Below are 17,316 nucleotides of genomic sequence, written 5' to 3'. Positions count from 1 at the left end.
AGAATTGCCTGACCTTAAGAGAAATAAGATCCTTCAAAGTTAATATGAAGATATTTGGTGTTAGGGATCATAATTACTAAAGAAAAAGCAACATAATTTGTGAGGTGTTTGTAATTACAGCTGTCTTCAACTAAACAAAAGAATACTACCCAACACAGATTGCACCCCAAGTATCCCAGCCTTTGTTAGACATCTCTCTTTGAAGAAATAAGATACTGGCTCATTTAGAACTGAGCTAACCAATTCACAATGAAAGGGCCAGAGGACAATGGAAAAGATCCATCTAAACTAATGCCCATTAAAGAGATAATGGAATTACATAAACTTCTATCAATATATTAAGATAACATTATTACTTCAAAGTATTTCTTTGCTCCAGATAAGGAAGTTGCTTTAATAGTGAAGAGGACTGTAGCAGGTTTACAGCTGCACAGGAGAAGCACGGCAGCTGAATATCAGAGTTTCATATCCATATAAAGAAAGTAACACATATTATCTGTCAGCATCCAAACAGCGAATGAACCACTGACAAAATCTCTTCAGGTTTTTAAAGTCTCTTTCTATTGGACACACATATATAACAGTCACTGCAGTTAATAGACACTGCATCTACTTCTTCAGGAACTGAGACGACATTGTTAATTTATGCCAGGAGAACCTCAGTGGTCAGGGATACAGCAGTATACAAGCTTACAGCAGATATACTACCTTAAAGAACTCAATGAGACTTCATTAACTCTTAAGGTTTTTATATCAGTCTAACTTCCTCAGTCTCAGATTAAGATCTCCAGCTTTATTTGGAAATCTGCAAGTAAAACTGGAAAAGAGATTAGAAAACAAACGACTGTATTTTAAAACTCCTTTCTGATACCTGCACGCGTTCCTGAGAATAATAGTACAGTATGAATAAACAGCTATGAATAATGATTCATAAGCATGCTTTTCACAATTGACTTCCAAACTGCTTTGCTTGCCAGACAGGCAGATCTGCAGTAGCTCCCAATTGCTTTCCTGCCTGGACATTATGAATTATATAGGCACAGCTAAAAACCAATTCTAAAAAGAACAAATCTTAACTATACACTCATATGAGCTGCAATGACAATTTGGGCAAGACAGAAAAAGGAGAGAATTATCTTTCCAGCCACAGATGGCTTTAAATCAACTTAGGTGGACCATGAAACTGTACTGCCAAGCTTCATTAAAGGTAATTCCTAGAGCTGTGACATCAACAAGGATTCCCTTTCCAATAGATTCTATTCTTCTTACACATAAATCAGCAACACATGATCAGCTTTTTAGTCAAATGAGATGACTTATCAGTATTCAGAACTCCCTGCAGCACCAGGCCCACTTATGTGCCCTGCTGCAATTGTAAATATAGCCTATTACTTAAGGATAGGTTGTTTTTTCCCTTTAGTAAATATAGAGTCTACAAGATTAGAGTTAAGCCATTACTGCAGCATGCTTGACGTGACTCTTCAGTGCAAACTCTGTCCAGCACCATTTCACTGAGGGCTGGAGGCAAATGAGCTTAGAAAAGGAAAAGACAAGAATATGGCTACTTGGTCTATGCATCTCAAAAATTACCTTTATTTTCCTCTGGTTTTTTTTTGTTTGTTTTTGTTTTTGTTTTTTTTTTCCCCCATAGTAATAATAATTGAGGTGGATACCCATTCAGTGAGGAAAAGAACAAGTAATAACACAGATTCACAGTTATGTCATTGAAAGCTTCAGATTACCTACACCTACCACCTTTTCTCCGAACATATGGCAGGAAGGCTCATAGCTTGGTACCAGAACATAAACAAGGCTTGTGGATCCCACTGATGCAGAAGGAATTGATCAGTGTGATAGCTTGGAACTGCTTCAGAAACTGTGAATGTTTCCACTCCTTCTAAGCCAAATGATGCAACTTGGCCTAGTCATAACAAATCCAGTTATCAAATACCTTAAATTCTACACAATAAAAGCTTTAGTTTTATGAATGAATTAGCTCCAGTGATATTTCAAGTCACTAAAGGGAAACATCACAGAAAGCATTCATTGTGAAAGAAGCAGAGAGGAAGGTTATTAAGGAGAAAGAGCATGCAAGCAAGCTGAGAGAGAAGGAAGCAAAGAAGAACATGGCAACACAACTTACTTTAAGAGCATCCTATGGGTTCTCCTGCTGTACAGCAAAGGTTTCCAGCTCTTTAAGGTGGGATTAAGTTTCCAAACTCAGCTTTTTCCTCCTAAGATCATGAGAACCTGAGAACTTTCACTACAGCTCTTAAAATTCCTAATGTATATTTTGCCTCTGGTCTGCTTGAATAATTTAATCAGTTCTTATCAGCTGATGTCCGTTGGTGTATTTTCTCTGCTGTCTCTTTTTTGCGCAATACAATAAAACTGAAAATTGCTGTGGATGTTGTATCACCCTGCCCACCCCTCCACAGCCACGTCAGTACAGCAAAAGGCATCAATTCATCTCTGGAGGTGAATGCTGCAGTGCAGGCCCAGGTTTTTAACTGCTTCAATAATAAAAGAAGGCCCATTTGAAATATGAAAAGGGTACGATTCATGAAATAAGGAAACAGTAACTTGATGATAACAAATATATTTGACCTTTAAAGTAGTATCAACAAACATTAAAAACACTCAAGTTGTCCTTTGCTGCCAAGCTTATTTTCCTCATAAGTTGTGCCCCATTATGCAACAATAATCCTTCATTATTCCAGTACAATAATGCACAGTCTATCGTCTACCTATAGTTGTCTGGTGTCTATTTAGTTTTATGGCAAGCAAGCAATTTGAGAATATGGTAATAAAGCCTCAATCACAGTAATGATGTATGATGGGCTGTAATTTCTCTGTGCTAATGGGTTACAAACAGTATTACAATGATGACGGGAATCTCATTGATTCATTATATGAGTGCAATAATATCAAAATGACTTAATATAGATCACTATTTACTCATGCACATACTGATAACAACCTCTATATATTTCTATGTAGAGATATATAGAAATAAAATTAGTATTAGTCTTTCCACATAAAAGTTCACGCGGCACAAAACATTTTGTGTAGAGTTTCTTAAATCAATGTTTAAAGTTGAAATTACTGCATTGAACGGGTTCTTTGAAAAGCAACCCATTGATTTTAATCTGCTTGAAGCAATCAATTACTCCCTGTCCTCTTTATTCCAAACTGTAATGAAAACTAAACTGCGTTGTCTTGAAAACTAAATGTGAAGATGATCATAAACAGAATTTAAACTCCATGGATTATTCATATCTACCCATTTAGATTTGCCATTTCCATTATGAGTACATTTGCCATGAGCATTTAATGGACATCTAAAAGGGAATTCATTAAAGCAGGAGCTGTTGGCAGCACTTATGGGCTTCAGACTGCTTTATGTTTGCCTTTAATAGCTCACTATTATAAAAGTGATATATTGTGTTCATCCCATTAGTAGTTTGTAGAAAGGTCTGTAAGACATAACAAATCCTTTTGAGTATTGTCAGAATCAGAACTAAAACACGAGATATTTTTTTTTCAAGCAACATATTATGATCCCAACAATGTACCATATTAGGTCATCTAAACTTCGATGATCTTATCCAAGTAACAATTTAATGACTATGCTGACAGTTTGTACTTTTTAATGAAACACACATGAATTATTAACGCCATCTCAGATGCACAGATTTTTAAAACTCACTATAACTATTAATGTTAAGAATCCTTAAAAATTAAACATGTTTCCTCCAAAGTACGTTCTCACTTGTTTTGGGCCAAAGTCATGTCAAGGAAAGTAGGCACCTCAATGCCACGAACCTGAAGATGAAGACACTGCAGAGTGACCAGTGTCCCCCCACCTGCTTCCCTTCCTCCAGCCACCCAGAGATGAATGGATGGCATTTATTTGCAGAAGGTCCTTCCTTACTGTGCAATGGAGAAAGTAAGAGAAAAACTATAACAAAGTCCTTCTGCCCCAGAATCAACTGCTAAGAGTAAAGCAGCTATTGACACTTCATTACCTGTGCTTCACAAAACAATCCTATGGATCATAGCTCAGATCTACTTGACAAGTTCTGCACGCTTCTAGAAACAACATAATATAGACTAAAATATAAGAGTATGTAAGTTGGTAGTATGAAAACATAACTGTAATTAATTCTCTAAAGAGCACAAAGCAAACAAGTATTTGATTACTCACTGCTTGTGCACTGGAACCTTTACAATCACGAGTCCACCACACTGAATATAATTCTCTTTGTTAACTTGTGCTCCCTCTGCTGATTTCCTAGTTGCAACACATGCTATTTCTTTCCCAACAGATGTTATTTACTTATTTGTAAAGAAAATGGCAGATTTCAGGATGCATGCAATGAAAGTGAGTTACTTGGAAAAGCGTTATGCCAAGCACTATGAGGATGAATAATAAAGTTTCTCTCATTCCTATAATTTACTTGGCAAAATACAAACTCCTTTTAAACCCCAGCTGTTTAGGAGCACACACTTTCTCCTTAGCTTCAAAGAGTAAATGCATGTTAAATTGGTGTTCCCTTATAAATCAAAGGATGTGTGTTTACTTTCACATATAATTATTGTGAATTTTGTTATAACATCTCGTAAGAAAATGCGGTAGTCTGAATGGTGGTGCAGATCCATATGAGATCCTCTGGTCTGCATTACACCATTAGAACATCCACATCTAGAATTTATGACTCTCTAATAGATGATGGCATTTTCATAGCAGCAATAGGAAACAACACGTCTTATTCTCACTCACAGTAGACTGAGCCAGTATTGCATAGGAAAAAAAACACATTTGTGTGCACTACAACTACACCAAGTGTTGGAACCCGCAGTTCATGGAAGATTACCAGTGAAATCAGATTCTGCAAGAAAAGCAGAAATTCTCATATATACTGCTTGGGAAATTATCCACTGCCCTGAATAGCCAAGATCTGGGCATGTAGCATGTAGGCTCTTGTCCATCACTAGTGAAAACACACAGCTAACAGTGGTGACTATATCAAAAAGTAACATTTTGAAGCTGAGAATTTGCTCTATCAAATAGTGCTCTTGTGCTCATTGTATCTGTTGCCATTTCCGTGGAAATAAATAGGAGCTGTTACTTTTAGAGTGGCCTACATGATTGTAACAATCATTTCTGAGTACGTACTTAAGTACCAACCCAATGAATAATTATTTCTTATTAATGAATTAATGAAGCATTATTCCCATGTAATGAATAATCATGTAATATACTCAAAATTATCACAAAGAAAAAGAAATGTTAAGAATGAATCAACATCTTCCTTTTTTCCTCCCTTTTTATGACAATTAAGGCTGTTGAGAAGCCCACAAAGCTGTTCTACTCTGCAACATTCCAACTGAGCACCGAGGAAAGAACAAGTCCAAAACAGATGAGAAAAATAAGTGTAAAATAACCAGTTATAATTCAGGTGTCCGAAAAATAAAAATACAAATCCTAGTTCTCCCACAGTGATCTCTGCCATTCTTTTCCCCACAAGTTATTCTCATATAGATGGCTAGAGGTAGGACATACATGCAGCACCACAGCTGGCTCAGAGGAAATCCTTCACCAACTCACCACAAAACTTTGGATTTTTAATTATTCTTTTTAAACCACAATTGGGATATTTTCCTTATTTTGCTGAACTCAGCATATCAGGCCATTTGTATTTGCGCAGGGCATGGAAAGCTAAGGGTAGTCCAAATGAAAACACTTGATTCAGAAATCTGATGACTTCATCAACCTGGAAAGTTTCCAGATCAAAGGAGCTGCAAAATAAAGGAAGCAGCTGAAGCCTCATTTATATCTTAAACCCCAAAAGGCTTCTTATACCATATCCTGGATTTGACTGCTGCTGCTCTGCAGGAAATAGTTCTTAGCAATTCAGCACTATTGACTTTCTCTCTTCTAGAGCAAAAGCGATTTCCTGTTGGTTAGATTAGATAGTGAAGGGACAACGGCCTGATGCAAAAGGAACAGTTTTCTGTACACGCTGCTCCACAATGCTTATTTGCCTTCAATCTTAAAGGATCGACATTCATCTTTTCAGTTGAATACATGAATAAACCATCATAAGAGGAATGGAAGCTACGTATTCCCACTGAAGAGAAAAAAGAGGGAGAAGATATAAGGAAAACTAGAATGTACTCCACAGATCTGGATTGTCTTAGAACTTATACCTGAAAAAATAAGCAGAAAGTACCCCGAGAGACTGACAGCTCATGGGCAACACTTCACATGGGTCGGCAGAGCTTTTCTGTAAGGTCAAAAACAATTGACCTTCAGGTCACAAAGAAGAGAAGTCTGTTCTTTATCTAATTGATTACTGCATTTGCTTCATATTAATGCACTGGAAACATCCCTGTTATGTGGGTAAAATATTACCACAGAATTAAATCTTTTGAATGAACTCAGTGCTCAAGAACAATTCCTTTTAAGAACACTGTTACCCAAATACGTGCTTGCCATATATCAACACTATCTAGAGGAACATTTGGGGGTGGCTTTAGTAATATACTATTAATCAATAATTAAATTAAGCTCTTAAGGAGATGCTGAACTTCTGATCAGCTGGAAGTAACAAACAAAACTTTTAGCCTTGTTGACCAATGCTGAAGATGAACACAGTACCTGAACAGAACAAGGTGGAATTCACAGCACAAAGAATACTCGAGCATCCTAGGTTTATTTTTTTCTTTAGATATACTTATCAAGTTATTTTGCATATTTTTCCCTTCTGAATTAAACAAATATTCAATTTCATAATTAAGTTTAACTTGAGTCATAAAAATTCCAGTAGCCTAATATTAAAGAATCGTTCACTCTGCTGTGAACTCTGATAGTTAATTTACTTACTGCAAGGTCTGTGAGATTAATTCATTAAGCTACTTAAATAATGAAATAATGAGGGTTAGAGGCCAACATAAAGTAGCAAAACCAATAGACTTTGGATGAGTAAAAAAGAGACAGCCCGTTTTTTCTCAGCTGAGATGCCCCAACTGCTCCACATTCCTTCTTGCTATACTGCAATGGGAAACACAGCAGAAGCGAAGAAGTCCATTAGGCAGAAGTTACTCAGTCCACCTCCAATGCTGTGGGCCAACGTAAAAAAAAAGAGAGGCATTTCTTTTGGAGCAGCCTTCATATAGACTATATCAAATAACAGTCACTAAACAACGTAATAGCTCCTTTATGCTAGATGTATTTTAAATTTCCTTGCTATTGAAGTAAGATAAAAAGTGCTGCAAGATGGATTCTGTTTAACATGCATCCCTCTGCCTGCATTCCTACATTTCCATTTCTGAAATAAGGTAAGCAAACCAACACTCTAAAGAAGTGATCCCAAGGAGACAGAGCATGACAATCCCTAATTAACCTGCCTGACTGGACACTTCAGATTCTTCTGTCTACATACAGATTCAAACACAGACTCAGTCCAATCCTCTTTGAGGTACTTTTGTATCATTATCAGTAAAGACTTTTCCTTATTCTTTTCTTAGCATGCAACAGGTTTTGATTTCTTCTTCCCCACAAGTAAACTGCTGTGCTAAACTGCCTGAAATCTAACATCTAACTTTGCTATAAGCAAGCAAACAAATGAAAAAGTGGCAAAATAAAAAGAGCAGCAGCACACATACCCCTCTGTGACATACAATAGCACTATTACAGCAGCATGTTGCTGCTGCAGTCCTCCCTTCTCTTGCTACCCATTTAATTTGTGCTGGGCACTGACTATGTAAAAAATAGTAGTCTCTCTCAAATAATACATTTTAATCACATCCAAATAACCCAATAATGTATTTGCCAAACACTAAAGAAGTCAATTTGTGATGGAAGCAGGATTAGTTTTTAAGTCCGCAAGTGATAGTATCAATTCTGAATCGTTTACATATTAGTTTACAAATGCTGCTTATAGCTTAATAGCATCATAGATGTAACTTCACAAAGATATTGGCTCTAGACAGTAATTATATCCTCAGCCTAATGTTGCAGTTAATGGACATACACATTTCAATGATGATTGCAATGCCTGAACATGATAATGTGCCTTTATTAGCAGCTACAAAATAAAGCTCAGTTACAGCCAAGCGCAGAACTGAACTACGCTAATTATTTATTTTTAAGATTGCCTGATTTGTGTTGTAAAATTATAAAATAAAAAAGCACAGCACTTTGAAACCAACGTTTTAGCTGCAAATGCCATTGAACAGCTCTACAAAGGTTCATTCAGGTTACAGGTGTTGTGAGCAATGGGCCTGAACCGAACAAGTTGGTAAGCCATGTGAGCAGGTAACCCAACAGCAAATACACAGGGGTTTTAAAATATATATATTTCATCCAATTATTTTTCACATGGAGTAAGATCTTTGTTAGTACAAGCCACGATCCAAAATAACCCTATGTTTTTAAAAGCAACGACCCAATTAACTTAGCTTGTCCCATTCTGGGGCAATCAAATAAACTGGAAGAGCAGCCCAATGGGATTTATTGGAAGTTCTTTCTACCGAAGAAAGGTCAGGAACTAAAAGGAGACCAACCTGAGCAAAATTCCCTTGAGTAAGTTTTTGCTACTTTCCCACTTTCTAGAAAACAAACCAGTCAATAAATGTCAGATCCTCCAGGACAGGACCAAAGCGATACACACTCATATGAAGGAACTTGTTTTCCTGATGGCTAACAAATTAACAAATTACCAGCCCTTTTGCCCAAGCAACTGATGAACAGTGAACGCTGAACTCCTGTAAGCCCAACTATCAATTGCAATCCCACAGAACAATCCTAAATTTAAGTCTGAAGTTCAGATTGGATTAGTTTTGTGGTTGTCTCCATGCTGTAGGACAGAAGTATAGTTCAAGAAATATGTTCTCATCTAATTTCTGCTCTTTAAAGCTGTGGAAGCAATATTTTTTTTCTTTAAAAGCATCACTGAAATCACTAAGAATTCACTCCTCAAATAAAGCAACTGTATTAGTTTATTTCAGTCCTGTCTTTACCATCACGTTGACCAAACTGAACTAGAATTACCCAGGTTGGAAAAGACCTTGAAGATCATCAAGTCCAACCACAGCCTAACCATAGTACCCTAACTCTAAAAACCCTCTGCTAAATCATATCCCTGAGCACCACATCCAGACGGCTCTTAATGACATCCAGGGATGGCGATTCAAGTGTGTAGTGCATATCTACATTTACTAGTGCGTATCAACATTTAAAACTGTTTTGAAATACACAGTGGTACTCCTCAAGGTTGGTATGTAGGCTCAATACTTGCTCAATTTTGCAGTTGAAGCTGTTTAGAAGAACAGGTTCACAAAAAAATCAGTAATGAGATTTCTCACATGGGATGTTTGCATCAGTTCAACAGATTAGAAACCTCTGATCACCAAGCAGCATCTGAGTTTGACTGTCATGTACTTTCATGGTGCTACTAATTATGTTCAATTCAATTCCCAAACAGCATTACCTGAATTTGGAGGCATTTATGACCAGCCCTATGCAGCGTCTATATATACTGTAACAATACTTGCTGTGTTTGATAAAACCTGCTCAGTCCTAATTGGGTCATTCTTTTTTGCACATACGTTCTGCCTCCAAAGGAAAAGGATTCTACAAGAGCTGGTGAAGTTTTTCCATCAGTACCAGAGGGATCCAAGCTGCACTACAGTCAATGCCTGCCTTCCTGTAGGACCTGCATAGAGACTGAACCCAACACAGAGCAGGAGGCTCCTGCTGCCTCACAGAACAGCAGGGTAGCTGAGGAACAATAAAATGAGGTTTGGCCCAGTGCAGTGAAAAACATTAGTGACTATTTTTCTTCCAAAACAGCCATTCTTTATTCTTCCCAAAATATGCCATGGAAATAAGTTGTACCCAATCCTCACTACAATGCTTCCTTAACAAACTCTAAATGTTAAACTTAAATGAGAGGCATTTCATGCAATCTGAAAAATATTCAGTTCAATTAAAAATAATTGATGCATGGTGAAATAATTCTTCCCAAAGCTGCTGTAAAATCTTCAAAAAATAAAGCTACTTAATAATTTTCATCTCCTACAGGCTAGAGAGAAGCATTATTGCATATTAAAAATTGGAGTGTGGTTTTCCCAGAGGTAAAAGAAAGTTATTAAAACAACCTATTTATTGTTGATATAACTATCCATTTGTGCTACACAAAAAGTAACAATTTCAGTACATTAAAAGAAAAGCTAATTAAGGCATAATTAGTATTTTCTATGTTTTGATAATTAAGGGTTAGTTGGCTATTTCTTCTTAAATTCCTTTTTGATGTACCCCAACCAAGCCCTTAATGAGCAGCTAACGCTATTGAATCCCTGATGGCTGAGGAGTTTAGTGACCACTACTACATTACTTCCATTTATCACTGCCTCTTTACCTATAAATTAAAGTAGCCCTGTAGCTATGTTGATCTACTTTATATCAATTTCTTCATCCATATCAGCTGAATATGTATGGCATTAACCTCATTTACTAGTTTGGAAAAGCTGAATTAAAATGAGATCTAATTTCTAGCGCACAGAACAATTTCAAAACTGCCTGCTAATTTCCACCACCTGTCAGTGTTGTGATCTTCAACTCATTGTAATGAAATAAAACAGTATATATATTTTACAGCTCAGAAAAGAATAATCACTCATAAGTGTTAAGCTATCATTAATCATGAAGACACCAGGACCTAGGATGTCTTATAAGATGCACCACAATCAACACTTTGCTTGCAAAGATCCCCACTAATGTCAGTGGGATTCCCACAGACCTCTGAGTCTCAACCTGTACAGAGTGAAAGCAGTCAAACCCTTATAGCTGTGGGCTTGATTTTTGTTCTGTTTATTGTGGCTTGCATTTTTTTTTTGCCTTTTTGCTAGGTCATGCTTCTGTGTCTGCAGGCAACGCAATCAAATATACATATACCGAAGAAATATCAAACTAACATAAGTCAACAGAACACAAGTACCCAAGTTATGCATTAGGAGACAACCCCCTGTTCTGTGTTTAGATGATACTCAGTTACACATGTTTTTTGCTTTCAGCTACTGCAAATAACAGAGCAAAGAAATGATATTTTTCCTCCCCTCTTCACACATTGTAGTCTAAATTTTAGACCCTCGAGATATTTTTTTTAATCATAATGCAGATCTACCTCACATGTCAAGCCTGTACTTTAAAAGCTTTAAAAGCACAAACAGATGCAATCCTAAATGTTAATAAAGTAACATCTTCATATTCAACACATAAAAAAAAAGTACAGGATACAGTAAGAAGTTCCATTTGCATCCTTCACACTCTACTTTATCACCACGTTTCAACCTGTACATGGAAAGATTTTGTGTGAAACAAGGATCCAAAGTTCTATGTAATGGTTTCCTCTCACCTGCCCTACTGTTACTAAGAAATAAGATGCCATATATATTGCACCTGACAAAGATTTCAGCTCTCTCTCTTCATTTTTACATGGGGCTGTTACCTAGAAACAAAATTACCTGGACTGTAACTCCTATTTTCTCCTCTGGGACTCTCCCACTTTTATTCAAAGCTAGAGCAAAGCAAAAGCACGGCTTAGCAGAACATCCTACTGCCAGTGATCTGCACTTCAAGACGTACCTCTCAAACTACTGCCAACCGGAACGTACCAAAAATACCTGCAGAATACTCTAAACACACCAGGGCTGCTGCTGGCTTAGAAAGAGCAGAACACAAAGCCATGAATTGCTTTGTGGTGGAGCAAAGGAGTTTACCCAAAAAGCATTTTGATTATTAAGTTTTGAGCTACTTAAAGCAATAACAACAACTGATTTTTCACACAGAAAAAACAACCTCCCAAGCCTAACTGTTCTGATTATGGGTCTAAAAATGGCTCTGACTACATAAGGTGAGAGAACAGAGCTCCAGCAATAACCTTCAGTCAGGCTCTGCTGAAGAGCATGGCTCAGTCTAAAATACTTGCTATTACTAATGTCATTTTCACCACGCTACCCTCATCTGACATGTGAATACCTTCCAGCTTTGACCTCTGTGTTTGAAGAATGGCAACAGGAAAATGAAGGGACAAATCTAGATAAATAGCGCCACATGCTGTACAAAGTACACACGGCAAGTGCACAAGTGTGGAAGATGCAATTCTTAATCTGCTAGAATGAAAAAAAAACAGTGAAAGTGACATAATGTACAGTTTCATACCCTAATTCTATAGCCTACGCAATGCCAGAACATTTTACATGTAATTTCTTTCCCTTCTATAGAACCACTCTCATATTCCACTACATCTTCCTGCTTTCCATCACTTTCCTTTTTTTACCAGCTAACTACCATTTATTTCACCATTCACACCAAACCCGAAGGTGCAAAGGAACTAACAATAAGAACTTCAATACAAATATATATATTTTAAAGTTCAAGTTCAGATACGGTATTAAAACTTCCGTGCCATTTTCATCAGACAAAGATAATGAATATAAGGTCACTGAAGAAATGGCTTCTTTTGCTGCCATTAAAAGACACAACTACAGCTGTCTACAGGTTTTTTTTTTTTCTGAGAAGCAGTGCCCCAAACTGGGCTTATTATTCCAGCTGCAGCCCTATCCGAACCAAACAGACCTGAATAAGAATCTCAAGCACGTGACTAAATATTCCTCCTACCACACTACTAGGAATGTCTTTTCTTGTATGCCAAAGCAACACGTCCTGTTGACTATCCCTACCTGTAAAGCACTAATGTCCGCAGTATTATCTGAAATAATGCTGTCTGGTTACAGATTTTCCCTTCCTAGCTGTAAACCTAAATTTTCACACCTGAAAACACTGGTTGAACACCATGTTTAACTTCTAGGTTCTCCCTCCAGCTTATCAAGACTTCTGAATTCCTACTCTGTCCTTTGCAATTACATTTCCTCCCAGCATAGCGTAACTTGCAAACTCACATAACAACATAGTTGATCATGCATTAAGAGCACTGCAAAGGAAAAGAGTCATTCAGAAAAATGTTTTCTCTAATCAGCAATGCTTGATGTCAGGAGTCAGATTCCAATGCAATATTACACCACTCCCAGTAACAGCCTGAAGTGGCACGCTAATAATAGAGATACCACTATTCTGCAGATAACTAACGAAAGATAAAGCTCAAAATTCAGTCATCAGCAACATGCCATTGTAAGATCACACTATTATATCAGCATTAAACCAAAATACATATTGGTAGACAAACAAATCGTGATATTGCTATACAGCACCAAAGAACCTAGTCTAGTATTTAACAGGAATATAAAAATACATTCATTCATTCGCTGCTCTATTTAATTCAAAAGACAGCATTGGATGTATTATTCTTGTATTGGAAATACAGAAGTATTTAAAGTATATCACAGTATCACAGAAGAGATTTCCAGGAGTTTCCTATTCTTTATTAGCCAGCAAGCCCTGCTGGACTGTTTACTATGAACACATTCATTTACTGAGCCCAAAGCTCTTCCATAATGGGCTTGTTTTTATTGTATGCACTGATGTAAAAACAAGTCAATTAATGAATACTATAAATACATTTATACAACGTGCTCCACGATTTTGTTCAGCTATTCTGCCTTCTGTAACCATTTTCTGCATGCGAGTGTATGATTAACTTGAGAAATACTCCTAAAGATTACTTCGACATGGCTGAAGCATGCAGTATTTCCATGACACATTCTGTGAATAAATCCATTCAAGCAGTCTTGAATATTTATATAAGTGTGTATTAAGTTACTCACTTGATATATGCCTGATATTTCCGCTACCAAGTGCAAGCCTTTTTATTGTGTATTTGTAAATACCTGCCAGCAACACACTGCACCATGGGATTTGCAACTGTGAGGGTAGAATGCCATCTGCTGCTATGCTTGCTGTTACAGCAGGATAGAACAGAAGAATCATCAGACAAGTGCTGCCTTCTGCTTTCTCTTAACTGCAAAATGTCTACAATCACTTTATTAAAAACTGCAAATAAAAAAAAAGAACCACAACAGGCAGCTCAGAAGCATTTACACAGTTCTCACTGTAAGATCAGGTGAAGTAAAGGGATACGGAGCACAGAATTCTATCAGTGCAAATGAGAGGCTGTTATATCAAACCTATTAGAGCAGAACAGAAACAAGAGAAAAAAAGAAAAGTAGTGTAATTTGAATGCAAACGAAACTCTGCTGGTACATGCTGTAAGCAAACCATTCAAAAAGCACATCTTGAAAATGCATTTGTAATGAACTACAGACTGGCTAGAATTTAGCAACAGCCCTTGAAGGGTTTTGCACCATGGCAAACCTTCCACTTTCTAGGCTGGTCTCTGACAATGCACAGGTCATAAACAGAAGCAGAATGTGAAATCTGATACAGTAACAGTTTGATTCATGCCCACTTACTGAGAGGAGAAAGAAAATACTACCATCACCACCACAACAACTAAAATCTTCTCTTGAATTCAACCTACAGTTTTACGCCGAGCCCTCTGGGTAAAAGCTAATTCTTTCTGATCTAATTGCTCTTCAATAAATCAAATGCAAACATTAGGCAGCACTTTACTCGATAACAAACCATTTAACCTTCCACACTGAATGCAATCACAGAGCTGGCCTTACGGTTATTCAAAACACGCTGCTGAGCCAGATAAATCCAGAGGTACTGAACTTAAGTGTGGCTGACAAACATGTAACTTTCGCATTTTATCACCTCAGAAGGCAGCCCCAGGTGTGCACTGCTTTACCCACACTGAAATGCTTTCAGCCTTCCCTAATGAAGGACATGATGCTTAGGTAGTCAACCTCCCAATACGTGTTACAGCACATTACGTATTGACTGGACTTCTCCACACAGTTAAGAGCCACATCAGTCAGACTCCAAAACCATAAAATCAAAACCCTCAAAACTGATGAAAACTGGACAGAAAGATGAAATAATCTGGGAATTAGAGACCAGAGCAACACCAAATAAAGCCACTTTGCCTTTGAATTGCCATCGATAAGAGTTCTGTTAGTGAAAATACCAGTGAAAGTGTGCTATGTTCCTTCATTTAGCACTAGGGAATTGTGCCATATTTAAAAATAACAAACTAGCTTTGACAACTGAAAGGAACACATCATTTTCATGAGAAAGCCATTCAGTACAGTGTAAAACTATTCTTAATCTTAAGTTAGGAACCATTCCATTAAGTTGAAGTACAGATCAAACCCAAAGGGATAAAGGAATTGGTACCAATCACCAAAAAGGATATGGTAAAATCAGATCTCAGTCACTGTCACAATTCTTGCTAAAGATTTGCTTGGGGCTCCCAATAGAACCCTCAGTCTTTCTCAAGATCAATTGATCTCACCTTACTGACATTCTCTTTACAACATCTGTATTATGACTGTCCCCTACAGTTAAGGTGAATTAACTGCTGCTTCTTCAGAAATGCATCTTACTTTGCCCTCTTTTGTATTTAAAATGCAGAAAAGCTAAGTAATGAGAGAAATACAGTGGAAACCACGTAAATGAGTAACTGTCAAAAGAAAAGAACTATTAAAAGAATAAATCTTGTGTACCCAGCTGTGAAATATAACACAATATAGCAGAACCCAGCTATATGTTTGAAATAAAAAATGGAAATGCAAAGTAACCTAAAATTGTTTAATGAACGCAGCTGTTAAAATATTAACTCCTTGCGTGCTTAAGAGCGTGATGACGCCACATCAGCAAGTTACACATCTCTCCAACCAACCACAAGCTGAACTCCACAGCTTATGCATGTTAAGGTCTATTATCATGTCAGTCTCTCCACAGGCTTGCTCTATTTTGAATGCCACTGTTCAGAGCAGACATTTACCTTTGAGATGTGCTGAAGCCGGACTGATCCAAGAACCACAGAATTGCCAGTTCTACTTTTTCATTATTAGACTGTGTTAAGCAGGCATCCATCAAAGACAACAGCTGAAACGCCCTTTAATAACAAGAAAAAAAAGAGAAATTTTCAGGATGGACTTCCAAGTTAAATGATATTACCATCGCTAATTTCTTCAGGAACCCATCAGCCATTTTTTGTTTGCCTAAGTATCTTCTAGGATTTTGTTCTGCTTCGATGCTAATTATGCTAATTGACCACTATTAAACATAAAACATCAACATAATGCTTTTCTAATTACTTTGTCACTTGAAATTTTTCTCAGATGCATATGTTATGCCATGGCAAATTTGTAATATATTTTCTGTTCTTAGATCATTAATTCCTCACTTTAACAAAAGACACATTCAAGCACTATGGGTTGCAAACTAGAAGTGCAAGGAAAGAGTTGGTGAGGTTCCCTGAAAATTGAAGTTATTGTACTCAGAAATATTTTATTCTATGTAGTATATGATGCATGGTATTTTCTGATATTAAGTCTTACATTGTACACATCTCTTTAGCAGGACTAATTTCAAACAATTAACCACATCTTTAATCAGCTAAGAGTATTTAAGGTGGTGGGTTTTTTTTAATATTACTTTATTTCATTTTTGTGTTCTCCTATGATCTATTCCTTGAAATCTTAGTTCCATAACAACTCCAAAACTTATTTTCACTCTTTCCCACTACTGAAATATAGAGTAACCAGCTCAGAAGTCAGCAGGCTACTTCACTTGTAAGTCTATATAAGAAAGCCTATTTTATCCCATTACAGACTATATGCCCCTTTTTATGTTAGCTAACTGGTGTAAATACCAGGATCAACAATGTACACCCCTTTTCATATGGTCCTGGGTGTAAACAAGGATCAAGAAAGTGTTAAATCCTATTTGCCACAGAGTATATATGTAATTTACAATACTTCCTAGTATACCCCTTAACCTCAAAGTTTACATAATGGGGACTACAACACACACGTTTTAAATCTAGTTTAGTGATACTAAAACATTACAAAAATAAAAATAAAATCAAGTAATACTTACCAACAGGACAATTCTCCATATCTTCATCAGTGTTCATCATCTTCATCAGCGTTAGGGTACGTTCATCTTCCCCTCATAAAAGTACCCACAAAGCAGACAAGCCATGCCAGACGTCCAAACACTAAAAAGAAGAAAAGACCAGTTACTGATGACAAGCCATTAGTACAATACACTTCCATAAGGCATCAGTGCTTTCTTAAGGCATCAGACCATATAATGCTGCCAAGAGAACGGTTAAGTTTCTCTTCTTCTCAGACTTAAAACCTATCCAGAGAACTCAACCAACATTTCCAAGCAGAACTTCACAGAGTCACCAAGGCTGGAAAAGACCTACAAGATCA

The 17,316-nt window shown here is 36.9% G+C and overlaps 1 long non-coding RNA gene across 1 annotated transcript in view; it reads right to left on the bottom strand.

The window, feature by feature from the left end:
* LOC107320482 overlaps window positions 1-17,316 on the bottom strand; it is a 98,284-nt gene that overhangs the window by 78,557 nt on the left and 2,411 nt on the right. Inside the window, exons 2-3 of the long non-coding RNA XR_004308907.1 lie at window positions 16,976-17,096; window positions 15,876-15,989 (exon numbers count right to left, since the gene is read on the bottom strand). This is a non-coding gene — a long non-coding RNA (uncharacterized LOC107320482). The remainder of the gene's footprint in view (window positions 1-15,875; window positions 15,990-16,975; window positions 17,097-17,316) is intronic.

The sequence above is a fragment of the Coturnix japonica genome, chromosome 13, assembly GCF_001577835.2.
Source record: "Coturnix japonica isolate 7356 chromosome 13, Coturnix japonica 2.1, whole genome shotgun sequence".
NCBI classification, from domain to species: Eukaryota; Metazoa; Chordata; class Aves; order Galliformes; family Phasianidae; genus Coturnix; species Coturnix japonica.
The sequence above is the reverse complement of the archived record's forward strand: the minus strand, read 5'-3'. Positions and strand labels throughout refer to the sequence as shown.